This window comes from Peromyscus eremicus, chromosome 14 (genome assembly GCF_949786415.1).
Source record: "Peromyscus eremicus chromosome 14, PerEre_H2_v1, whole genome shotgun sequence".
NCBI lineage: Eukaryota > Metazoa > Chordata > Mammalia > Rodentia > Cricetidae > Peromyscus > Peromyscus eremicus.
In genome coordinates, this window is record NC_081430.1 from 45,699,634 (window position 1) to 45,726,626 (window position 26,993).

The window sequence follows — 26,993 nt, forward strand, 5'->3', positions numbered from 1 at the left end:
GCAGAAAGACACATATAAAATATAGATATGCAACTACCTATGTGTTGCACAATGTTGCACATGCCTCTCTTTCCTTGGGAAATGTAGGACCGGATCACTTGAGAAATAGAATATTCATACAGCTGTCATGAAATGGTTGCCTCATTATTACAATTTATTCTTCACAAATGTCCTAGAATTTCAAGCAAAGGTTTATCTCAAGATTCTCTTTTGTAGCAATGTTTTAATACTATATTATTTATTAATACTACAAAATAATATTACCAACAACGTGCAACACAACTTTGGATGAGCTCAATTGTTTCCTTTTTCTTGTTGACACTAAGTCTTGCATGGGCTGATTTCCAACTCATGATCCTCCTGCCTCAGCCTCCCCAGTATGGAGATTAGAGATGATTTTTACTACAATCAGTTTCAATTATTTCTTAACTTCAACTTGTTCTGAGAGAAATACGTGGTTATAATAGTTGCCATAACTGAAAACAATCTTTTAATATGACAACAGTATACAGATGGCATAAAAGATAATTGGTTACATTAACTACATTGAATATATATTTTTAAACAATTTTAATAATAATTTTAATAAATAAAATAACTCCATATGGGTATACAGTCTATTTTTATTGTATCCATCCCCATTGCTCTCATAAGTCCCTTCCCACTCCCATTTGACTCCTTTCTACTTCTCCCGAAGTCCCCCTCTTATGTTTGCCATTTTAAAAATTCTTTTATTTTTGAAGATTATAATATAATTATACTGTTTTCCCCTTTCCATTTCTCTCTCCAAATCTTCCCATACACCTAAGTCCATGGCTTGTTTTATAATTAATTATTGTCATACACACACACACACACACACACACACACACACACACACACTTTTTCCTAAATACATAAATACAACCTGCTCAACGTATAATGTTACTTGTATGCATGTATTCGGGGATGAACATTTGGTAATGGATAAACAATTAGTGTGCTCTTCCCTGGAGAAGACTGTTTCTCCCACTCTCAGCATCCCTTAGTTGCCTGTAGTTCTTTGTGTAGGTCTGAGGCCTTATGGGCTTTCTTCTCCTGTCCACTTTGGCTTGTCGATTAGTGTCACCCTTCTCCAGCTCATGTTCAGGCAATTATACTGGTGAGGCTTTATAGGTGTAGCTTCTGACATTCGTGAAAGACACAATCTCAGTCTCTTACATCTTTCTTCTTCCTCTTCCATGATGATACCTGAGCCTTGGGGGCAGGAGTTGTATTGTAGATGTATCCCTTGGGATGGAATTCCACAACTCTTTGACAATTTCTTATGTGTACCTATTGATTATATCGTCCCCCAATTACTCTCTGACCCCTTTCATTCCTATTGAAGCTCTTATTCCTCCTTCAACTTTGTACCTCTACTTTCATGTGTTTTTAAATAAGAATACCATTTGTTTAATAAATTTCTCAATTTGTGTAAGACAAAATGAGAAGTTATACATTTATAATTGCTAACTCTTCTTCTTTGGGCTTAATGACCCTTGCGTTGATCTGGTTTTTTTTTTTTTTGTTTGTTTGTTTTTTTTAATGATCTCAGTGGTTTTTTTTTTATGATCTCATTATACAATGCATTTCCTTGATGCCTTTAAATAAACACAGAAACAGAAACTCCAGTTAGCTTAATAAAAGCATTCAAACCCATTGCTGGCATCTGTAAGAGACAGAGCATGGCCACTTGATATGGAAATAGTACACAATCTTCAAATCTCCACTTCTTATGACACAGAACCTTGTTCCTTGGACAGGATTCTATTTTCTATTGCCTCAATAAACATTTACCTCTGTGTATGGTTAGCACCTCAGAGATGTCCAAATATTTGCTCCATCACCGTCAACCTAAGTTGTTATTTACTGAGCACACCACCCTGTCCCTGGCATGTCCCACGGTCCCTAGCATGCCTCACAGCTGGGCAATGGGACTCTCTTGAAGCATTTCCATTTCCCATCATTCACAGATCAAACACAAATAATCTTTGAAATCCCAGACTGGTGCCATTAGCAAATTACATGTTCATCTTTGCAATATTTCATTTCCTCATTCTTCATATCACCCAGTTCAAACCAGTTTGCTTTGGCAACCAGACTAGACATGAACAGACTAGTTTAAAAGAAGCAACTCAACCGCATTTGCAGATGAAACAAAAACAACAAAAAAGCCACCACAGCATCACTTTAGAGCATTTTCTTAGGAAACTCAATTTAAAAATCTAAAAAATAGACATGGATTGCACATTTTACTTGTTTTATACCTCTACATCAAGGTGATGCCCGGAGCAAATATTTAGTCAGGCAAATGATAATCTTATCAAAAGGAGGATTTAGAAGAGAAATACTAGCAGAAAGCTCACAGTAATGAGATGGATGGTGTCGGGGTAGCGATTTCTAGTCTTTGCATTGATAGTTGACAACATCCTCCTCGGCGACAGCTGCTTTATCACTGCCTTTAATGACCGTAAACCAGAAAATCTTGCATAATTCAGCGGGAATGTTCTGAAGGCCCTCCGTCTGTCTAAGGAAATCTGCTTGGCTGAACAGAGTTGTATCCCAGGGATTTCTTGACTAACAGGTGCTCCATTTCACACACCAACAACTGGCTGAGTGAGCAGCACCATAATTCAGTGTGTACTGCTGTATGATAACTACCACACAGAAATGAACTTCCTCAAGGAAGAAAAAAAATAGAGAAGCATTTAACTTGTCCAAATGCATTTAAGCTGATGTTTTAGGAAGACAATTAGAATTCTGAATTAGTGTTTGCAGTTCCATTTCAATCTTCCTTTTGCAAGCTTGTGATGGTTACTCACAAACAGAGCTACCCAGGGCAACACAGTTTCTTTTCCCTTTACAGTCTTGTACTAGTTTTGAATTAATACAGAGTGGGAATTCTACAATCCCTGATTCAAGTTTGATCTTGAAAACCTGTTCATTCAGCCAAAAAGAAAATGAAACAAAGCTTGCACCTAGAAACCCACCACGGCTGCAATATTAACAAATCAAACCTAGATTAAAAATGAAATGTTAGTTGGATGTGCAATTCCTGGTCTCCTGAATGTATCTTATATCACTAAGATTTTGCTATTGAAACTTGAATCTGGGATAATAAAAGAATTATTTCAGCCATGTGTCTGTAGAGCATTTAGGGAGAAAAGAAGGGCATGGACATAGCACTTTGATGTGTGTGTGTGTGTGTGTGTGTGTGTGTGTGTGTGTGTGTGTGTGTGTGGTATTTGCCCACAAAGGGAAGAGAATGACATTGACTGATCTATGATATCACTCTTAGCTTTATGTCTAAAGCCAGGCTCTCCTATGGAGATAAGAATGGAGGCCAGCAAGCCCCAGAGATTCCATCATCTCCTCCCTCATTAGCAGGATGATTACAGATAGGTAGTCATATCCAGCCTCTTCTGTGACTGCCTAGACACAACTCAAATCCTCATGTTTGTGGACCAAGTGCTTTTAACCACTGTCCTATCTCATCTCACCCACCCTGAGTGCTGAGATGTTTAAAGGTGTACAGGAATTAGAATGGAGTGTAATACATCAATTGAACATACACGAAATGTGAAATCTTAGGCTATAAGGCTACCTGACCAACAAAGAGCCCACATCCAACAGATGAAGAAACTTTAGAATCATACCTTGGAATCAGTGGTGATGGTAGCAGCATTCTATCTGTCTCTCACTACAAGATTTATAAGAATAAAATGGAACAATGTAGGATACCTTAGGAAAGTATAATGTATTGGATACTTCAAGAAGAAAATCATCATAAAGGAAGAAGTTATGAATGTTATATGAAGAAATGAGGTTGTTGTTGATGGAAAAATTTCTCTCAGATAAAGTCTCTCTTTACACAGTCACTTCTGTATGAGATTCTATTAGCCTCTCTCTGTACTGATGGTTAATGTCCCTTGATCCTCTTCAGTCTTCTAACACTTCCAGATATTCCAAGCTTCAGCCAGTGAAGTTCAGGTCACCCCTTCCATAAAACACTCCTGGAGACTTCCCTGTTCCAGGTCCAGCTGCTTAGAGCTACAGAAAGAACCAATATGAACACTTCACCTCAGTGCATCCCAAACCACAGCAGTGCATCCCAAATCACAGCAGTGTATCCCAAACCACAGCCTGCTTCTCAGACACTTCTTTAGCTTCTTCTCATTGATGGCCCTCAAACGTTTGCTGTTCCTGGGTACTCGAAGTTTATTCTTCTCCTTAACATGACAGCTCTTCTTAGCCAAGTTCATCTGTTCCCTCTTCCATTTTTCCAGCCATTGACGTGTATCCATCCAAATTCTTGAGTGTTAATTCTTTATTTCTAAGGCTTTCCTAAATACAAAATCACAAAACTTAATGCTATTTTTGGAATTTGGGGCAGTATCCTTGTTTAGAAGAAGTTTACACAGAGGCAAGAATAAGCAGATGTCTTAATCCATTTCGAGCTATTACAGAATGTCACAGACCCATATTTATCATAGCACTTATTTGTGATAGCAAAGAGATGGAAATGGTGTAAGTTTCCATCAGCTAGTAAGTGAACTAAGAAAGTGTGGTACATATACATTAGGTCTTTGCAGATCGCCAAGTATTATCTACCAAATAGCCAACTTGCTTGAAATGAAGAATGAATCTAAATCTTTCTTAATGTCAGGCATCTCTATCCCTTGTATAACTGTGGCAGGACATATTATTCAGTGAAGAAAGTGAGGGATATATTCCTCAGGCCCATGGAGAAATGGTCTGCTGTATTCCATTAACTTCCCTGCTCATGTAAATTCCTGAGTCATTTCCAAGATAATTTGGAAATAAACAAGTATTAAATTCTACTAATTGTAGTTACATTACATCATTCTAATACTAGAGTATATATCTCTCCAGGCATGATTTCATGTGAAAGAATTTCAAATAGTTGCTTAAGGCTGGCTGTTTCTCAGTGTGGACATATTGATGAACGGCAGGAGCCTTTAGTGTGGTATGCATGCCTAATAAGGACAGGTAACTGACTCAAGACTATAGATTGATTCTAGTTCATAGAATCTTATCATATGCTCCAAAATAAAGTGCTTTTTTTTGATCCAGGACAAGTGAAAATATAGGCTTGAAAGATAAAAATTTCTTCTAGAGTAAAGAGAATAATGTTCTTTGATCATATCAATCCCCATTTCCTCTTCAACTCTTCCTATACCTTTCCCTACAATGTTCTCTTTTTATAGACCACAAAGTGGATGGCCCTAAATTCATGCATATAATGACAGCATTCAAATGGCCCTTCCTTTAAAACAGCAGAAGATGCAGTCACACTGAAAGAGTTTCCACTGGAGGGTGTATCTGTATATATTCACATATATAGACATCTCTATAAACACACACACATATATATGTATATATACAATATATAGTAATGTTAATACACTACACATTACAAATAGTCTTCTCAGGAAGAGCGTACCAATTGGTTATCCAATACCTAATGGTCATCATTGAAAACATACATACAAGTAACATTACACAGACAGAGCGGGTTATATTTAGGAGTATATACATATATACACACACATATATGCATACAATAACAATGAAACAGAGGGTATGGATTTGAAAAAGAGCAATGAGTATACAGAGGAACTTGAAGGAAGAAAAGGGAAGAGAAAATTAGGCAATTATGTTATAGTCTCAAAAATAAATAGATTACATACACAACATCTGCTATGGCTAGAAGTGTCATAAACAAAATTCATACAACTATCCTTTCTTCTATTCTTTGAGAATTTCTCACATGTATATAATGTGCTTTGATCATATCAATCCCCATTTCCTCTTCAACTCTTCCTATACCTTTCCCTACAATGTTCTCTTTTTATAGCTCACAAAGTGGGTGACCCTAAATTCATGCATATAAGGACAGCATTCCTATTCACATGGGGTCTTCATTTATCATGGTCTCTTTTTCCTTGTTCTCCATCTCTGTTCTTGATCCAGCTGGGATCTCCTGCTCCCCCAAGCTCTCTTTCCCTCGACCCTTGCCCTTCATTACCACCTCCCTCACATCCAGTTTGCTCATGTAGATCTCATCCATTTTTCTGTCATTGGGTGATCCCTGTGTCTTTCTTAGGTTCCTGTTTTCTAGGTAGCCTCCCTGGAATTGTGAGTAGCAGTCTAGTCATCCTTTTTTTTTTACATCTAGTATCCTCCTATGAGTGAGTACATACCATGTTTGTCTTTCTGAGTCTGGGTTAGCTCACTCAGGATGATTTTTTCTAGATCCATCCATTTGCCTGCAAACCTCATGATGCCATTGTTTTTCTCTGCTGAGTGGTACTCCATTGTGTATATGTACCCCATTTCATTTATCCATTCATCAGTTGAAGGGCATCTAGGTTGTTTCCAGGTTCTGGTTATTACAAACAAAGCTGCTATGAACATAGCTAAGCATGTGCCCTTGTGGTATGATTGAGCATTCCTTGGGTATATGCCCAAGAGTGGTATAGCTGGGTCTTGGGGGAGAATGATTCCCAATTTTCTAAGAAAGTGCCACATTGATTTCCAAGAAGCAAAGTGCTAGAGAGGTCCCCAAAAATCCACAAAGATACCTCCACAATAGACTACTGGCAATGTTGAGAGAAAGCCCAAACTGACCTACTCTGGTGATAGGATGGCCGAACACCCTAACTGTTGTGCTAGAAATCTTATCCAATAACTGATGGAAGAGGATGCAGAGATCCACGGCCAGGCCCCACGTGGAGCTCCAGGAATCCAATCGGCGAGAAAGAGGAGGGATTGTATGAGCTAGAACTGTTGAGACCAAGATTGGAAAAAGCACAGGGACAAATAGCCAAACTAGTGGAAACACATGAACTATGAACCAATAGCTGAGGAGCCCCCAACTGAATCAGGCCCTCTGGATAAGTGAGACAGTTGATTAGCTTGAACTGTTTGGGAGGCACCCAGGCAGTGGGACCGGGACCTGTCCTTAGTGTGTGAGCTGGCTGTTTGGAATCTGGGGCCTATTCCGGGACACTTTGCTCAGCCTGGGAGGAGAGGACTAGACCTGCCTGGACTGAATCTACCAGGTTGAGATGAATCCCCAGGGGGAGTCCTTGCCCTGGAGGAGATGGGAATGGGGGGTGGGGTGGGGGAGGGCGGGGGGGGGGGAGGGAGGACAGGGGAATCCATGGCTGATATGTAAAATTAAATCAAATTATAAAATTTAAAAAAAGTCTGTGATCAGACATTTTTGACCTACACACACACACACACACACACACACACACACACACACACACACGGACAACATTCAAATGGCCCTTCCTTTAAAACAGCAGAAGATACAGTTACACTGAAAGAGTTTCCACTGGAAGGTGAGGTCTATGAGAGTTATTTGATTCCAGGACAAATGAAAACATATGCTTGAAAGGTAAAATCTGCTCTAGAAGGAAAATACATACATACATATACATACATTATATATATATGCATATATACACAGCATGTATTCATGTGTAAACCCTGATTTTCTTTGATGAAAACAAGTGTCTTCTATTGCAACAAGAACTTTCTCAGCTTTACTAGTTGGTATAATTGTAGATTGAAAGTTAATTCACAAAAAATTATTTAGAGATCTATACAAAAGTAATCGTCACTAAGGTCTGCGGACACTGAATTTAGAATTTTAGATACACTGTGTACTAGATATGAGGTACTCTGTATTTGTTCAAGTAAAATATTTAGGTATTCACAGAAAATTAGATATTAAATCATTTGAAAGGTCTTTTTTAGTTTTTAAAAATAATCCATTTAACAACAAAACTTGCATAATCGCTTTAGTTATATAAGAAGCACTTCAGAGCTTCCCACTCTGTAGTAGGAGGAATGCATTAGAGATGTATTCTCAGAACAGAGGCGGCACTATTAATGCACAGCTCTATGATACCTTGTTGAATCATCATAAAACACAACATTGTTATTATTACCAGTAAGGACTGGCTATGAGTCACAGTCTATCAGAATATAGTTCCTCCAGGGGAGGCACCATTTTGGATAGATATCCAAATACTCCAAATGAGCCAGTGCTGTGTCTCCTACATGCTAAGAATTAGGGATTGCTGTTTCTATGATTTGGTAGTGGTGGTGTAGAATTCTAATGCCAGGTCACAAAATTTCTGCCTAGATGTGAGAAACCCAAAGGACAGAAGGAACAAGCATGGCTCTGCCTGTGAAAGTTGTTCAGTGTGGATGAGCATGAATACATTGTACAAAAAGATGGCATTTTCTTTGGTTTTGATAAAGATGTGCACTTGAGAGGCCTAGAATACAAGATCCAACTACAAGGAAGACACATATTCTTGTTTTTCCTAATTTTCCAGTAGTAAAATCTCTTAGTGATGGGAAAGTACCACATTAATACTTAAAAAATTTGAACTATAATTTTGAAGGCTCTTAAAGAGTTAATTCAAGGTATATGTCTAAGGTAAAATAATCCATTGACAAACTATGATAAGGGCACAAATAAGGCCATAAGAATAAAGAAAATAGCACAAATTCAAGAGACATCTAGAAACTAGTAGACACGTATGGAGAAACAGGACAGGAGGATGTTGAATTTGAATCACAACATTTCAGTTTGGGCACCCAGTACATAGTGATACGCAGTATATTTCCACAGGAGGGAAAATCACTTAGAAGAAAAGGATTAGAGTAGAAAGCATGGAGTTAGGGCTGTCTGCAACGCTCTTAAGTTTGTTGAATGCAAAGAGGGTGATCTCAGGCCTTTCACAAATAAGTTCTTTTTCTCTGCTTTGATTAGATAATCAGTGATTTATTTTCAGAGTGAGTAATGTGGTAATGTATAATCTGTAAAAATAAATAAATAAATAAATAAAAATAATAAAACAAAAACCCTAATTCTTATAGGCATGCAACCTGTTTTCCATAACTCCCAGAACTCTTTGACTCTAGAAAACTATGAGTTGACATGACTCCTTCTGTGTGTGTATGTGTTTTTAGTCTTTTCAACTTATCTCATTTCCATCAGTATAACTCACATTTTTTGCATACTTCCTGGGACAGACTTCTTTTAACTAACTACAGACAGCTTCCATTCTTTAGCATCTGGTGAATCAACTATAACACATTCATCTGATCCCAGACCCTCACCCAAATGATTAGCAATTATGAGAATAAGAACTTGAAATCATAAAGAATAAAAATATAGAATAGTGTATCTTTTCGTTTGGAATCACTAAGTTAAAGAATTATATTCACACACTTAATTATGAAGGCCTCAAACTCTGATCTTTTCCCTGCACTTCAAACAACACAAAAGGAAACAGTGCATGCATCACAGATGAAGGGTTATCTGTTAGGCCCATATTTGCTTATCTCATTGGAATGTCACTGCTTGGTTATGGTCAAGGCAGAGCTAATCTGTCAAGAATTCTCGAGTCAAGTGTAGTGCACATGCCTCTAATGCCAGTGTTCTATACACGGGATGCTAAGGCAGGAGGATGATGAGGTTGAGACCAACTAGAGCTACATAGACAGTTGAAATGATCAAGGTGGCATGGTGTGACTATATTTTATTTTTAAACAAAAGGAACTATTCTTTCGTGTTTCTCTTTTTAAGTAGAAAGATGCTATAATTGTTACTTTGGTCACTCATCTTTGGGAAAAGGTTATATACAGTTTCTAAGTGAAAGGAAATACATCACATGTATAGAGCAGAATGATTTTTTTAGAACAAAAGATTTTAGGGAAACAGAGAAAGTGGGCAGAGAAGCTGGCCTGGTAGATATTTAAATATCTTCATAGGAAGAAGACAGGAACAAAGATCTGTCACTAGAAAATATTCTAGAGGGGCAGGTTATTCTTTATGGAAATGTAAATAACTCTAAGGTTATAAGAATGGACAAGATCACCCAGAGCTGCAAAATATGTCCTGGAAAGAAGAGAGTCCACAATGAAATCCTGAATAATAATGTAATACCAACACAACCTCCAACACAGAAAGAGAATCAGAATGAGATCACTCAGGAATAATAGAAGATGAGTGAACTGGTAGAGAGAGAATCACAGAAGCCAAAGGAGAGAGAATAGTTAAGAGAGTCACAATCTCCATAGAAAGGAAGGTTACCTACTAAATTTTACATTTTTAGAGTCCCTAAATAATTTGTGGTTGAAATTATTATCGCAGAAATAAAAATGTAGACCTTCTGATGTTTCTAGTCATAATCAGGATTACTGATGCTGCAGAAGGATTTGGATTTGAATAATGGACTCTGTTGTATAAAACATTTTGTTAAAGTAAAGAAGACAAAAGGATGGCAGCTTCATGAAGGTATAAAGTTATGTAGAAGATGTTGTTTTAATACACACACACACACACACATACACACACACACATATTTTTAAACAGGAGGCAAAGATCAAATTTTAAAAAGTAAGTAAATGTAGAGGGAGGGAGAAGAGTAAGAAATAAGGGTAGGGCCCTGATCATGTTAGTTTGCTACGTTTATCAAAACAAAATACTACAGATTAGGTGACTTAATTACAGGGCTTTGTTTTAGGTTTATTTTTAGTTCTGAAGTTTGGAAAGGCAAGACCAAGGTATTCACAGAATTAATTCCTCCCAAGATTCTTTTGCCTGGCTACTAGATACCCGCTTTCCCTGTGTATCATCAACAGGTCTATTATTTCTTTGTGTATCTTAATTTCCTCTTCTTATAAGTAGACTAGTCTCTGTGGTTTTTCCCCATCATGATCTTGACGTCACTTGCTCCTGTGATTCCCTCCTCCCTCCTTGAACTCAAGTCTGGGATGTCAGCCCAGTGCTTGGTTGTGGATCTCTGCATCTGCTTCTATCAGTTACTGGAAGTGGGTTCTATGATGACAATTAGGGTAGTCACTAATCTAATTATAGGGGAAGGTAAGTTCAGGTACCCTCTCCATTATTGCTAGGAGTCTTAGCTGGTATCATCCTTGTGGATTCCTGGGGATTTCCTGAGCACCAGGCTTCTCCCTAATCCCCTAATGGTTCCCTCTACCAAGATCATAATGGAGAAAAACACAAAGATAACTGAGCTAAGCTGGTGGGAGCTCATGGACTCTGGCCTGTCCACTGGGTAACATTCATGGGGCCAAAACTAGACCCTTTGAATATGGGTGACAATTATCTGACTAGATCTGTTTGGGGAGGCCCTGGCAATGGGACCAGGACTTATCCCAGGTGCATGAAATAGCTTTTTGGAACACATTCCCTAAGGTGGGATACCTTGCTCAGCCTTGACATGGGGAGGGAGGGGATTAATCTTGCCTCAACTTAGTATGCCAGACTTTATTGACTCCCCAAGGGAGTCCTTACCCTCACTGAGGAGTGGATAGGGGGTGGAATGGAGGGTGGGAAGGTAGAAGGGGAATAAGAGGGATTGGTATGTAAATGAAAATTTTTAAAAAAAAAAAAAGTAAATAAATAAATAATTAAGTAGACTAGTCAAATTATATTAGAAAAAGCCCTACCATTCTTGTTTGAATTTAATTATTCATCTAAAACACTACCTCCAAGTGTAGTTGTATCTTGACACACTAAGTATTAATACTTCAATATTTTATTTGGAATGATACAGCTGAACCCATGTTGCTGGTGGAAGAGAAGTTTGGGTTTGTGAGGACAGAAAGAAGCATTGAAAAGATCTATGTACTTGAAACTGATCAATAATCATCGGCTGTAATTATAGTAATATGCAAATATAATAATATATGTAATAATATATATATAATATATAATAATAGAAATAACCACTTGAACTTTCCGTCATTTCCAGTAGAGCTGTCTGTTCTCACACATAGGTATCTGGAATTCATTTCCATTAGTAACACCAAAGCCTTTTCCATCTCTTTTGTCTGAATCCATAAAGAATATTTCTAATTCAGTCAACAGATATGTGCCAAACACCTATCATATGCCAGGCACCAAAATATTTATGAAAACAGAATCCCAACTTTCTTATAACATAAAAATATGTCATTAAGCTAAGCTTAACACTTTTAATTAATTCACCTTCTTGTATTCTCTGTTGTTCTGTGCTAAGCATTTTAATGCTTATACTTAGAGATTATGTCAAAATATTATGTCAAACTAAAAGTAAAGCATATGCTATGATTCCTTTTGGCAAACAGTAGACTACATTTATTTTCATTCTTGAATACTTGTTCATTGGTGGGTTATGTCCTTATTTGTATTATTTAACTAAGTTGAAGCCCTCTCTTTAAAAAGTCTAAATGTTTAATATTTGAGAGATGCTTTCATGATAATTAGGTGTATGTTACAACAAATGTGTAATTCTAGTAAAAATATATGTGTGTATGTATATATGTATGTATATGCATTTATTTATATTTCTGAGCTGTAGATGATAGGGATATATTTCTGAGCCGTAGATGATAGGGATATTAAAGGAAATTTTTAATATGGTAAGGTTTAGCTTCCTAGAGTGAACATTACTAAGTTATACTCAGTATATTTATAACTTGAAATAACTAACAAGGATAAAATCCAAGTTATGGTATCTTTACTCTCTGTCATGAATTTTATAGATATTGTGTATTTAAAAAAAAAAAAACGTAAATGGGATCTCCTCAGTAACTAAGAGTCATTAATTCTTTGTTAATGCAACACACTTTGGCTCTTTGGGCATTATTAGAATGAAGAATTGTGTTTTACAAAGCAAGTCAAGAAAATACATTAAACCATGACCCCTGTACTTTGCAGGACTCTAGTTTAAATGCCCTGGAATGAACTTCTTACTTAATTAGCATTCCTCTATTTGTCACTTTAAGTAATTACTTTTCTCACTTTAATTGAAGTGTTGTACGTGAGGTGCTAAGAGCTTAAAACATAGCCACCTGATGAATTGAGTTCACTAGAAACAAAGCAGATAGTTGTCATCAGGAGTCAATGGAGTAGCCTGTTGGGAGGTGGAGAGGGGAAGCCAAGTAATGGGAAGAATTAACATCCCTTGCTCCAGTAATTGTGTTGGAAGGATGGGTTTCAAATATCCATTAATTTAAGTGGTCTTTATTCCATCATTAAGCAAACTGCATATTTGGCACTAGCTTTTTCATACATTTAGCACAAATAGACCATGGTGTGCGTACATGCCCTTGGGAGTCATTCTTACAATAAGCATCTGAAGCTCTTTGCATCTGTGCCCCTTGTGCCTGATGCTGATATAACCAAGGATGGGTGATTACTGGGCAAGGTCTTAAGGGCACTGCTACTTCTCTGGAGAGTCAAAAATTAAGCTTTTCACCTCTTGGAGCTGATACCTCAAGGTCTGTTTGTTCAAGGGTAATATGTCCCTGAGAAAATTGCTTTGTACCACTTAAGGCCCTACAATCCTTAAAAGGTTTAATTTAATAATTCAAAAACAAAAATGCCATACTCTCCAGGGTTTCAGCATCAAGATTAGCCTCCTCGAATCCTCCTCTCTATATTTGGACTACTTCTTACACTTTCCCTCTCTAACGTCTTGCAAAGTCACTAATAAAAGACCAATGTGTTAATATTTGGTTAAGTCTCAGAGATTAAGAATAAATTATGTGCATCAATTTGCTGTGAGTACACAAATGTGTTGTTTTTCTTACATACCCTCTGTTAGAGGGCAGAAGAGGTGCCAGGTAATACTGTATGTTTCATCTCCTCAGTTTTCTCCACAAGGAGTGCTAATATGCCACTATTCTTACTTGGATGAATACCATGAATCTGGAAAATGCCAAAAACTGAATTTACTTGTTCATTCACCTGACATAGTCAATCGATACACATTTTTGAGTAACTGCAATAGAAGTAAATACAATAACCTGATGACCACACATGTATTGAACACTCATTTGGGCCAAGCAAGTAAAGAGGATCCTGGAAAATAATAGTCCTGTCTTCAAGCACAGAACTATACTGACTCATAGTTTGGGCCCTGAGGCCATGCTGCTTTGAACTGTCAAGTTAAAATGAGGATGTTTTACTCTTCTGGCTAAAGTACCCTCCACTGAAATAATTAGCAATATAAAAATCTACTGATCTGTGTATAAATATCACCCAAAGCAAAGTGTGGATATAAAATATGGTTTTTTGAGTCCAAGCTTTACCCTGTAGTACTCAGGAATATTCCTTTGCTTCTGCTTCCCTTCTCCTTCACTGTTTTCTCATTCCACCCATTTGCCTTACCTGTTGCCCTTTACATATTGCATACGATTTACAGAGGGGCACCTTAGTTTATTTTAGAAATTAAGCCGGATATAAAGGTGTTCATTAAAAATTAATGACTGAGAAACTCTGCTGTGCTGGAGGACACTGCCTGTTAAGGTGACCTCACCCAGAGGACTGAGGTAACATCACCAGTGACAAATTATGTGGACATCATGTTCCCTTGATAGGATGTGATGAAATGGTACTTTACTTTCATGGTATTCTCAAAGCCCATTACCTCATTGTAAACATGAAAGAAAACATCAAACAAATCCTAACGAAAGGGAATTCTACAAAATAGCTGACCAGTAAGTACCCTTTCAAACTGCCAAATCTTAAAAACCTAAAACCAAGAAAATGTCTGAGAGTCTTTCATAGTCAGAAACAGCCTAGAAAGGTCAGATAACTGAAGACAGTGGGAAATACTTGATGGGTTGGAACAAGGACACAGGCAAAAACTAGAAGAATTTGATCAAAACATAAATTTTAGTTAATAATAGTATTACTTCATTAATTACAACAAACAGTTGTCATTTAAGGCAATAAAAATGGGGAAACTGTAGACTGTTGAGGAATTCTCTTCATAACATTCATGGTTATAAACCAAATAGAAGTGTCTATAAGAACAAACAATAAAGTCTTATAGATACAGGATAGTTATCCTGTATGTGGTTTTGAATGAACAAAAAGGAGTACAAGAATATGTTTCATGTGTCTCTATGGGACTAGACCAAGTATATATTTTCTGACAAGAAAAAAGTTACACAACTAACCTAATTTTAAAAAAATGCTTTAGAAACTAAAATGACCAAAAGAGTCGTGTTCAGGTGGTACACACAGTTCAAGTGCTTAAGGTGTGAAATTCCTTCCTAAGTATGATAAGATAATTCTAGAGAATAAAAGAGCAACCAATGAATACTATCCTGTCCACTTCCTCTGCATCAAATTTCCTAACAAAGGCAAATGCAAAACTCCAGTGAGGAAAGGGTGCTGTGGTCCAAAAGATAAACACTCTAAGCATGGGAAATCTGCTCACTCTGTCATTCAATCATAGCTTCCTCCCTTATGTTTTTTTGTTGTTGTTGTTGTTCGTTTGGTTTTTATTTACTTTTATTTATTTACTTTTATTTATATTATTATTATTTTTTTATTTTTGAGACAGCTCTTAGGCACCCAGACCTTGACAGTGTAGTTCATATGATTTTCTCAAAGGCAGTCAAGTCAACCTTCTGGTTTTTATTCTATTTGTCTAGTTTCTTCAGTCTTCAAATTTCCATACTGTCAATCATCTCAGGAATAAGACTTAAAATGCATGCCATATTAGCAAAGATTTTGATTTGGTTATGATAGACAACTCACATAATGGTAGCATAAACAGGAGAGTTGAGAAAAGAGTAGGCAGATCTGGTATGATATTACTCCATTCAAGAACTTGGGACACATCTGGCTTTTCCAGATGGAGCTGCAGTCTTCACATCCTGTTCAAGGTGGAAGAGTGGATGAAGACAAGATAAGAGATACAATGGATGCATGTTTTCTACTTTATAAAGAAAGTTTTGAGTATACTAGTGACCTCAGCTGAGGGAAGACCATCCATCATCCCTCTCGTTGAATACTGCATGGTTTGGCAACATTTTCTTCTCCAAAAGTAATGAAAAAAATCCATATTGGGACACCTCTCCAAGTTGCTCACATAATGATCTTTTTCTTATCACTTAGAACATGGCTTTTAGGTATTACAAAACTGGGAAGACTTAAGCTCTGTTCACAGCTCCACTATATACTAAATCTGTGACTTTGGTTCAATCACATAATCTCTCTGAGATAGTGCTTTTACAATGGCAAACTAAGACTAATAATTTATTATCTGTCATCTTTAAAGGATTAAATTAGATAAATGTATGAGAAAAGGGTCCTGGAATTGACAGTGGTAATGACTTTACAAATATAGAATGATATTACCATGATAATCTTTTCATTGCTCTGGTTTTTATCTCTGTCCAGAAACCACCTGCCTTCCTTCAACAGGCAGGTAATTATTTATGAATGATACAGTTTTATAAATGCATATTTCCTTGACTCTAAAGTATAATCATATCAATAAAAGCTCTTAAAAGTGATTCAGTAGGAAGCCATAGTAGCATTTAATAGTCACATTATGCAAGAATCCATTCTAACTTAAGAAACCACCACAGAATTAAATGAGTCAGCACTTGAAAAAGTAAAATGTAAGTTCAAACTAGTAAAAAAGTTTTGAGTACAAACAAATGAAATACACAGTAGTCCATTAAAGATCAGTAGTTTTAGAATTAGCTGTTCAAATTTCAGTTCATATAAGATGAATAATCTATAAAAGCATGGGCAATTTTGTTGATTTCCTAGGCTAAATTTTTGTGAGTATGTACATGTGTGCCTGTGGGTAGGTGTTTGAGGGTGATCAAGCTAGTGCGTGCACTTGCAGGAGCCAGAAGTCAACATTGAGTGTCTTACACTATCACTCTCCATCCTATTTTCTGAGACAGGGTTTCATACTGAATGTGAAGTTCACCATTTTGGCTAGCCTGGCTGGTCTGCAAGCCCCTATGGACTGCCTATCTGTCTGTCTGTCTCCTCTGGGTCGGAGTCACAAGTACACACTGGGGTGCCTGGCTTTTTACATACTTGCCGGGAATCTGAATCCCCATGCTTGCCCAACAAGCACTTGCTCCTCTGAGCCATCTCCGCAGTGGGAATTTCCTCATTGGGGAACCTTATAGAAGCAAAATGAGGCAACTTAGGCGACAAACCTGGAGAACAGATCCCAGAAGTCAATGTAAACGTGAAACACTCGAATCTTCATCAGTTTTGCAAACCATAATTCACTGGCAGCAACTCAGAGATTAACAGATGATGAATTTACCAAAAATTAAAAACACAAAGGTACAGAGTTGGGGCCAGTAGAGATACAAAACTCAGGGAGAACATAAATCTGTAAGAGATGCATTTACTAGATAACCCAACCATTCCCAAGTAAAATGATGGCCATGCTAAAGCCAACAGTTCTAGTCTGAAAAGTATTTGGCAGCATCAAGACCCTGGTAAAGTTAACATTGGAGAGTATCTCTAAATTGGTTATTTATTTACTTAAGTTGATTGTTTTCTGTATTAAATTTTGGTTAACTTGCCCATACCCCAATCTCCAACCTCCCAACCACTATAGTTTACTGTTGGATCAGTTTCTTTTTATATGGTAGATAGTAGTTCTGTTTTAGATCAATGCAAATACATATACATCTGTCAGTAATAGTGTAAGCATGTTATTGGCCCAGAAAGCCCATCAGGGCAAAGGAGTCAGATCCATTAATGATTATTTTATAGCTGTGGCCACATTATAACATGCAAAAATGAACAACAGAAACAATCAGTTTAAAAAGCTACTGTGGCAAGACCATGGAAGTGTCAGGCAGAGTATGACCAGATGTAATCACTGAACTGAAAGACAGAGGGCACTGATATTGGCCTGTAAGAGTCAGGCTGGATTAAATAACCAAAAGCTAGAGGGACCAAGGAAAAAGAAAGGCATTCATGATCCCTGTCTCTGTTGTATATTAGTCACCACATCTGTTTGATTATCAAGTAATACTGTTCCAATGGCAATTTTGTCCCCAGGTAAATGTGCCAAACCTTTCACATCACAATACAACATTGGCATCTACAAGTTCAAGTTACAAACGTAAATGAAATCTCATGTTTTAGACACATTGATGATTTTCCGATAGCCACATTAAGAGCTGCCTCTGGACCCATCAGAAGCAGGTCTGATCCACCTGACTACACTATTCAGGATGCAGTGTTCTTTTCCTTCACTTCTTTCTCTAGCCTCCACATGGGCATTTTCTAGTATATAAATACATAAGTCAGACTTGAATATAACATGAACAGTAATAATGTTGTTTACAGTTGCCCAGTGGGAAGTGGGATCCAACCTAATTCACCCTGATAAAATATATCCTCAAGATAGCCAGAGTTCATTTGTTAAAAAGGTACTGGTAGTTCCTGTTTGTTTAAGGAAATGTTTTAAAAATGCAGTACCGTCACTTGCTTGCCTCCATAAAAATAAACCTGCAGTCAGAGTTCTTACTGGTCACACACCAAAAAAAGTGATTGGCATTGACATAAATTATTTATTCTGTTGCAGTATGACAATAACCTTGACAATCTTGAGACATGTCGGTCTACCTTTCAAATTAGGTACTCAGCTTATTTATTAGATTTCCGTGGTTCCCCATCTTTTGAGCATGGAAGTCACAAGTTTCTCCCCCACTGTAGCATATTTATTAGTTCTAATTTCTTCTGTATTTAAAAGCACATCTTTGTGAATGATCTCTTCCAAAGTATACAGGCATTTGCTGACAGGGTTCATGTTCTTTTCATTAATTGCTTTCTCCCATTGCTGAATTTGGTTTGATGCACTTACAAGTTCAATTTGAGGGTTTGAAATGTAGGAACTGTAAAAGCAAATTAAGGGGAGAAAGCCTAACAATATCTTTTAATAACCAACCTGGATGAAACGTTTCTATAAAACAAAATATCTTAATGTTAATAATTCCTAACCAACCCCATCCCTTAAAGGAAAAATAATAGGCAATATTCTTTCTCCTTTCCAACAACCAAGTGAAATAATCTGACAGGGTTTTTGTTTTTTTTGGTTTTTTGTTTTTGTTTTTGTTTTTTTTTTTTGTTTGTTTGTTTGTTTGTTTGTTTTGTAGAGAAGCAAGTGCCCCATCAGAAATAATTACTTTGGATTAGCATGGTGACATATGCCTATCACCCCAACATCTCCAGCATCAGAACATCCAGGGAAGAAGAATCCCAGATCACACCCTGAGCTACACAGTGTGACTTTGTCTCAAATTAAACAACAATAAAATAAATTTTAAAATGCTGATTTTGCTCTTATACTCTTTGCTCTAGCTCAATTTCTGAAGAGCAGCCTTCTTCATCAACCCTAATGATCACATTAGCAAGATCAGCCAGGCATACTCCACAAGGTCACCACCAGCTCCAGTGGCTCCAACAGGACAAGCCTGGCATTAAAGACTAGAGGACAGATGGCTCCACCATGGGAGTCAGTGCTAGACCAGCTGTCACAGGAGGATGGCCTTTATGCCATAGGTAGACTGATTGCAAGGAGTACAGTCTTGTTTCCAGGCTCCCAGACACCAACTCCTGTGAGAGGATGTTGGACTGAAGTGTAGACTCTGGAGAGGACAGGGATTTTTGTAAAGAGCCCTCAGTGGCATTAGATCGTTTTCTTTCCTAAGTGTTCTTCAGCACATGCTTTCAGCTTGTTTGCACTTATTAAACTTACTGATGATGATTCAGGCTGAGCATCAAATTTGGGTCTGCTCTTATCTTTAGCAATTTCCTCTGCTCTGAGTCCTTAATGGGCCAGGTACAAATATGTAAATACCATGCTTTGTTTTGGTAATTAATTTCCTTTAGGTCAAGACTGAGTGATAAGAATGCTACCTCCACTTTATGAATAATTCATTTCTGCAGATGATCCTCATTCACTGGGAACTCATAGAAAGGTATCAATTTTTAAATACACGTATCTATGCCTGAATCTTAGTTCTGCCCAGTGAGCTAAGTGACTAGGCAATTTGTTTAATCTTTCAGAGTCTCTCTGTCTCCGTCGAAAAGATGAATTTAATGATGTTGGTCTCACATACTCGTAGACAGGAGTTTAAATAAATATATACATGTGAATATCTATGAAGGATACATGCTGGTACATCATGTTTTTCCTCTTTTTCATGCTTGAATAAAATAAAGAACTCAATTAAACCACAATATTTTGATTTCTAGTAGTTTGTTTAAATAATATTATGGCAAAACATAAATAATCCAGGAAATTAAATACATACAAAATAAATGAGTAATAACCAACATTTTGCTTTAAATATATGATGGTAAAGATATAAATCAACTTGGTGATTAAATAAATGAATAAAACAGACAAATAAATATGTAAATAGGGAGAGAAAACCACAGGAGCATATAAGAATATTTGTAAAATGTAAATAGGCAGGGAAAACCAAAACAGCATATAGGCATATTCTCAAGATGTTAGGAGTCCAGCACATTTTATGTGCCCAATCCAGTGATAAATGCCTTTATGTACAGCATTTTCTCTGAGCCTTCTAACACCCACTATGGGTATATTAAGACTTTCAGAGTTGGGAAACTTCTCAGGGAGTGGTATTACACAGTCAGTTCCACGGGTAGTGTATTTCAGATTAAAGAGAACATCTACAGTGAAGTACATGGAGCTTAAGCATGCCCAGTCTCATAAGACGCTTTTAAGACTCGGCAGAGACCCCAGCAATGGGTTCCCACAGAAAGAGGCTTTTGTAATATACAAAAAGATGACATCAGCTTCAGCAATGTAGCACACGCATGTGCTGCTGACCATACCTTCTCCATGAGGCCTCCCTAAGATACCCTAAGACACCTACACGTTATGCCTTTTGCTTGTTTCCTCCTCGTCACTCCTCATGATCTAACATACTATATATACATAGATATGAATTTACATTGGTCACTGAGTGGATAAGTAGCCTGGTATTCCTCAGAATTATAATTCTAGCACCGGACTCTCTGCCCTTTAACTCAGAGAGTGTCATTCTGCCTCTCTAGGGGAGAGATGCCTCTTGCCATCATAAACAACTCTTCTTCCAGGTGCACATGAACCAAAATCCGACGTGAAGAACTTTAAATTGGCTCTTAGATAATGATGAATGGGTTGCCATTTTATCCGTGTCCAAGAATTATGAGACAACATTAGAGACCTGGCAGGTACAGAGCAACAGACAAAGTCCAATGAAAAGAGAACCCTGGTGCCGAAGAAGAGGCTGGCAGTGGGAAACTGAACATGAGAAGAGTATAGTTCCCATATCCGGGCATGGTTCCCAGGCCCAGGGAAATCAGAGTTTGCATAAGAGATTTGCTTGAAGACACTGACTTTGACCTATGTTTCACCTTCATTCTCCCTGAAGAACAAGAACGGATACTTTAACTTAGAAGACCCTTCTTTTTTTTGTTGTTGTTTTTTTTTTTTTTGAGACAGGGTTTCTCTGTGTAGCTTTGCGCTTTTACTGGAACTCACTTGGTAGCCCAGGCTGGCCTCGAACTCACAGAGATCCACCTGGCTCTGCCTCCCAAGTGCTGGGATTAAAGGCATGTGCCACCACCGCCCGGCAAGAAGAAGACCCTTCTTGTTTCCTGTCTGGCTTGATCAGGAAACACTCACCTCACAGCATCAAAGTGTAAGATATCCACATCATAGAGATCAACCAGCTCACACTCTGACTCTCCTTTACTGTGAATACTTGAAAGATTCTGTTTGCACGTCAAAATCCATGCAAGAAAGCATGATTGCAACACACTTTTATATATTAATGGTGTGAATTAATTAACTATGCTATGAAATTCCGATGAGCTGAAAACTCCATTAAAGAATTTTTACTCAACAAAAAGAACTATGGATCTATTCTATTAGCAACTTGTACCTAATGCTTTAGTGATTTTTTTTTGTCATACTGCATATATATTGGTGATATGATGATGTCTCATTCATAATCTGCTGGGTTAAAGACAAAGGTCTAATCCTGCAGAAATCTGAAAACAAATTGCACATAGAACCATCCTGTGAATTCACTTTCCACATCCACAATACTTCATCACAAAATATTAGACCTTAAAGCATTTATTTCCCCACTTTATAGATGATTTTAAGAACAAATAAAAGATAAATATAAATTTCACTTTCTAGCATTTCTAACAAGCTTTGGAGTTCCCCCAGCCCCAGCCACCTGATGAACTTCTTGAACCAGTCCTCTCTGGCACTGAGTAACTTTTCCTAGCCTCGTCCAAGGGTAGCCTCTGGCAATAAGAGTAGACCAAGTCCAATAAAAGGGAAACACATTTTTCAGCCTGTGTTACACGACTGAAAACCAGACAACTGCTGTGAGAAAATCCTTTTGTACATTGTGAATATTTATTACTCTCATTGGTTAATAATAAAGCGGTTTGGCCTATAGCAAGGGCCTGATAAAGTTAGGCAGGAAAATCAAACTGAGGACTGGAAGAAAGAAGGGTGGAGTTGGGGAGACACCAGCAAGCTGCCCAAGAAGCAAGGTGCTAGAGGACTGGTAAAGCCATAGGCCACATGGCAATATATGGAATAATAGAAATGGGTTAATTTAAATGTAACAGCTATTTACAAATAAGCCTGAGCTATCTACCAAGCATTCTGTAATAAATATAAGCTTTTGTGTGCTTATTTGGGACCTGGTGGTCAGGACAGAAAACCTCTGCCTCTGTTTACAGAAAACACCATAGGTTCACTTACTTCCCATCCTTCTTGACCAGGAAAGGTAGATCATAGAGCTGGGAATGGTTTCTGGAGAGGAACTACCCATCCAGCCACATGCCGTGGGGAACATTAATTCCCAATGGGTCAATGTCAATCCATGGAAAATAAGAGATGAGAAGGACATGAGAAAATAGCTTCCATTTTTTCCTCTCTCCTGTGGACTGTGTATGATTTGTGCGTGCAGCCTGTCTGGTGGCGTCCCAACAAGTGTGCCTTGCTCACAAAGCTGTCATGTCCCCTTCTAGCTTGACCTGAATTGGCAGCAGCCTGATAACCCTTCATTTTGCCTTGTTTGTGTGATAGTTAATCTTGATTGCCACACTTGCTAGGGTTTAGAATCACCATGGAAACAAATCTCTGGCCACACCTGAGAGAAGTATGAGGCTAAGTGAAGTATGAAGAACCATCTTAAGTGTGAACAGTTCGATTCTATGGACCAGGGTCCACAACTGAATGAAAAGATCACATAAGCTGAATGCAAGCATTCATCATTTCCTGCTTCCTGACTGAGGATATAATGTGACTAGGCTTCCTTCCTGCCCTAGCCACCAAGATTTCCCTTGAATTATAAGTCAAAGTAAACCACTTCCTTAAGTTGCTTCTGTGGAGTATTTTATCACAACAAGAAAAGTAACTAATACAACTTGCTATCTTTTTTTTTCTCCATCTCAATCCTCAAGTCCCTAGGTTTCCATTTCATCATAAATCATAGTTCCAATAAACTTATCCCAGGCTCTACATGCAGAGAATTTTGTCAGTTTTAAGGAATGTTATAAACTGAAAATTTGTATCACCTGAGACACATATCTTGAAATATGAGCCTCCAGGGTGGTAGGATTAGCGGATGAGGCATTTTGGAGATAATGAGGTCATAAGGACAGATTGCTCATAAGTGGTATTTTTGCATTAAAAGGGGGGTGTACAGAACTCCTTGACACTTTCATTATATGAATCAACATCAAGAAGGTAGCAACAATCTTTAAATCTTCATTTTAAAGATTTTAGACATCAGAACTACATGAAATAAATATATCTTATTCATAAACTACCTGGCTTACAGTATTTTATTTTTAAAATAACTAACAAACTAAGGCAAGGCAGGTTTTAAGATTAGAAACATTTTTAAAAGAGAAAACATTTATGTCCTTAAAGCATTTCAGGAAATATGCTATTAAGCTAATAGGATAACATGGATTCTCTCCATCTAGACTGCAAGTAAGGCTCATCAATAAAGATTATATAAAAAAATAGCTACCAAGTTAACCAAAGTAAAAGAAGAAATCCTCCTTAAAGTTGATGGCAATGTAACACATGAGAGATATTAAGAAGCTATATTAATGCAAAATACTTTTGGAAGAAGTATATTGCTAGTAATTTATGTCAATTTTCCAAAGTATAGTATGGAAAGAAATGGTCCCAATAACCTGCCTGTTTACTTGTTTCCTTGCCAGAAGAGCCAAAACAGATAATCAAGCTTAAATATTACTCTGGGGTCCTCAGAACAAAAGGCCTATGTAGTGAAAAGATAAGGCTTATAGATCAGGCCTCTAAAAATGTACATTCCTAATTGACACAAATCTCAAAGTAATTTCCTGAACTATATTTGGATCTAGATGTCTTGATTCTGTTAGTGACAAGTTATTTGAAATTAGGAAAGGCATTTAATTTCCTGGCTTCATTTATACCATTGAAGGCTGTTTTCTTCATTAGACACCTTTGTGAATACACATTTTTAGAACTGCTAATACTTGTATAGGAATATGCATAGGAAATCTTATTCAAAATTGTAACAAGCTGCAAGGCTGGCTCTGATTCCTCAAAACTCATCTATCATCCCACACCTGAGTAATGATGACTATTCAAATGAACGGAAAAGCGCAAGGGGCTGGTAACCATAAACATCCAAAGTAAAATAACACATACCATCTTTAACCTAGTTTTAGCCCCTTAGTGGGCAAGCTTTTGGGTGTGGGGCAGATGAAAATGAAGTTACTGAAGGCATAGAACATAAAGGCTACACAGAAGCAACCTTCCAATGGATGAGTTCTGATGTCAAAGATGACATCTCAGGGCTTCGAAACATGGTTGATCCAATTCCAAAGGTTGCTATTCTCTCTGTTCTCCAGAGTCACTCTTTGTTACCAAGAAAGAAAGCTGCAAATCAAGTTACGTAAAGCCATAAAATATCCCTATTTGTTTAAGTATCTGTGAATTTTTTTTTTTAATTTTACCACCAAGCATCCATATACCTGTCCTGATTTCTACAGCAATAACAAATTCATTCTTCTTCATTACACAGACATGGGGAAGATAATGCCAGCCCCAGGAGTTTAGGAATAAAGGTAGAGAAGAGGAAACTGACCTAAACTAGGGCCAGCAGACATCTTCCTGCCTTTCTGTGGCCTTCGACTCCCATGTGCTCTGCAGTAAAGGGAATGCAATGCATGCAGACACTGAGGCTGTCAGGTTGGAGACCTAGGACGTGTTTTCTGGCATCCATTTTCTTGCTTTTCAGAGAATCACAGAGTGTTTTCCATTGCTTAGTCTGAGTTGACAGTTTTCTAAACTTCCAATAATCTATCAACCAATCACCTGATGCCTGAGCTAGCGTTGTTATTACTTTTAACCGGGACCCTTAATTAAAATGTCCTTTTGGGAGTTCCACAATCAACAGCACTCGCTGCTGTCTGTTTGAGGGCCAGCACCTGGGCCTGCTCAGGTCCCAGCATCGGGAGGCCAACAGTCACTTGTAACCACAGCTCCAGGGTATCCGACTTCCTGTTCTGGCCCCTGTGGATACCTACGATGATCTTGTACACACACACACACACACACACACGCACACACTTCAGTAAAAACAAATCTTTAAAAAATGATGTGTAGCATAAAAAGCATATACCCAACGTTAGACTAAGATTCTCAGCTATGTAACAGTGAGCAGGCTATACATTGCTAGCAACACTCACTTTACCTATGAAACAGGAATTGTTCCTTTCTCTCAACCACCCTGTGGATGACTTCAAAGAGAATAGACCATAGGACCGCAGATGCACTCTTTACCGTGTGTGATCTCCTCAGAGAACCAAGGCATAACGTGACAGCTCTCCGTAGAGGGACTTTCAAAGAGTAATATATTAGAGTTGTCTTGTTACTGGTATTTCTGAATCAAGCAATTGTTACAGCAATGGCTGCAAATCCTGATCCATATATTTCAGAGTCAGCAGACAAAAATGTCCAATTAAATGTGAATTTCATATAAATAACAAAATGTTTTGTCATAGTATGTCCCAGATATTGAAGGGGTTTCACTGATGCTAACACATTTTATTGTTGATCTGAAGTAAAGTTTAACTGGGCATTCTGTACCCTTATTTTCTAAATGTGTCTACTTTTATTTGAGATTATGTGAGTTCAGGAGTTCAACAGAACTACAGATAAATTAGGGAAAAATAATATGTATTATTGCTCTAGGTATATAAAAAGATCTGAAAAAATAATTAAGTTTATAAAATCCCTGAGAAATCAAAGAGGTTATCTTCTTTAATTAAAATGGAGAAATTGTAGTCTATTCAGCTGTTAAGTTCAGTCCATGCAGTTGAATGTTGGATAGACATAGGGGGAAAGATCATGATCAATGAGATAATGAAATAACATGGCTTAAAGGCAAGGATGCCTCAACTGAAACCAGGCTTTGCTGACTCCCCATGGGAGGCCTTACCTTTTCAGAGGAGGAGATGGGGGGTTGGGTTGGGGGAGAAAGCCGAGGAGGGAACTGGAGGAGGAATGAGAAGGTGATCTATGGTTGGTATGTAAAACGAATAAAAGTTTTTTTATTCTTAATAATAAAGAATAATAATTATACTTTAATTAATTAATTAATAAAAAAGAATAGAGACAAATGAGTCAAAAAACAATTAAATTAATGTATGTTCATAAATATTATTCAAAATTTATATTAATTTTTATTTTTATACTTCTATTTAAATTTTTTCATACAATGTATTTTGATTATTTTCCCCTCCTCAAACTCCTCCCAGATCATCTCCATATCCATATCCACCCAACTTCATGTTCTTTTCTCTCTTCCTCTTTCCCTGTCTCTTTCAAATCTCACACACACACACACACACACACACACACACACACACACACAAATAAAAATCAAAACAATCAATCAAATACAAATAATACAAAAAGAGTCAAAACAAAACAAAAAAGTCCACAAAAACAAAACAACAAAAAAAAAAACAACCAAACAACAAATAAAAAAAAAATGTGGAGTTCCTCTTATATTGGACA

General features: G+C 37.4%; 1 long non-coding RNA gene across 1 annotated transcript in view; it reads right to left on the reverse strand.

Annotated features, from left to right (window-relative positions):
- Positions 1–3,759: 3,759 nt before the first annotated feature.
- Positions 3,760–26,993, reverse strand: part of LOC131924166 (uncharacterized) — a 79,271-nt gene continuing 56,037 nt past the window's right edge. The window contains exon 3 of the long non-coding RNA XR_009382808.1: positions 3,760–4,365. This is a non-coding gene — a long non-coding RNA (uncharacterized LOC131924166). The remainder of the gene's footprint in view (positions 4,366–26,993) is intronic.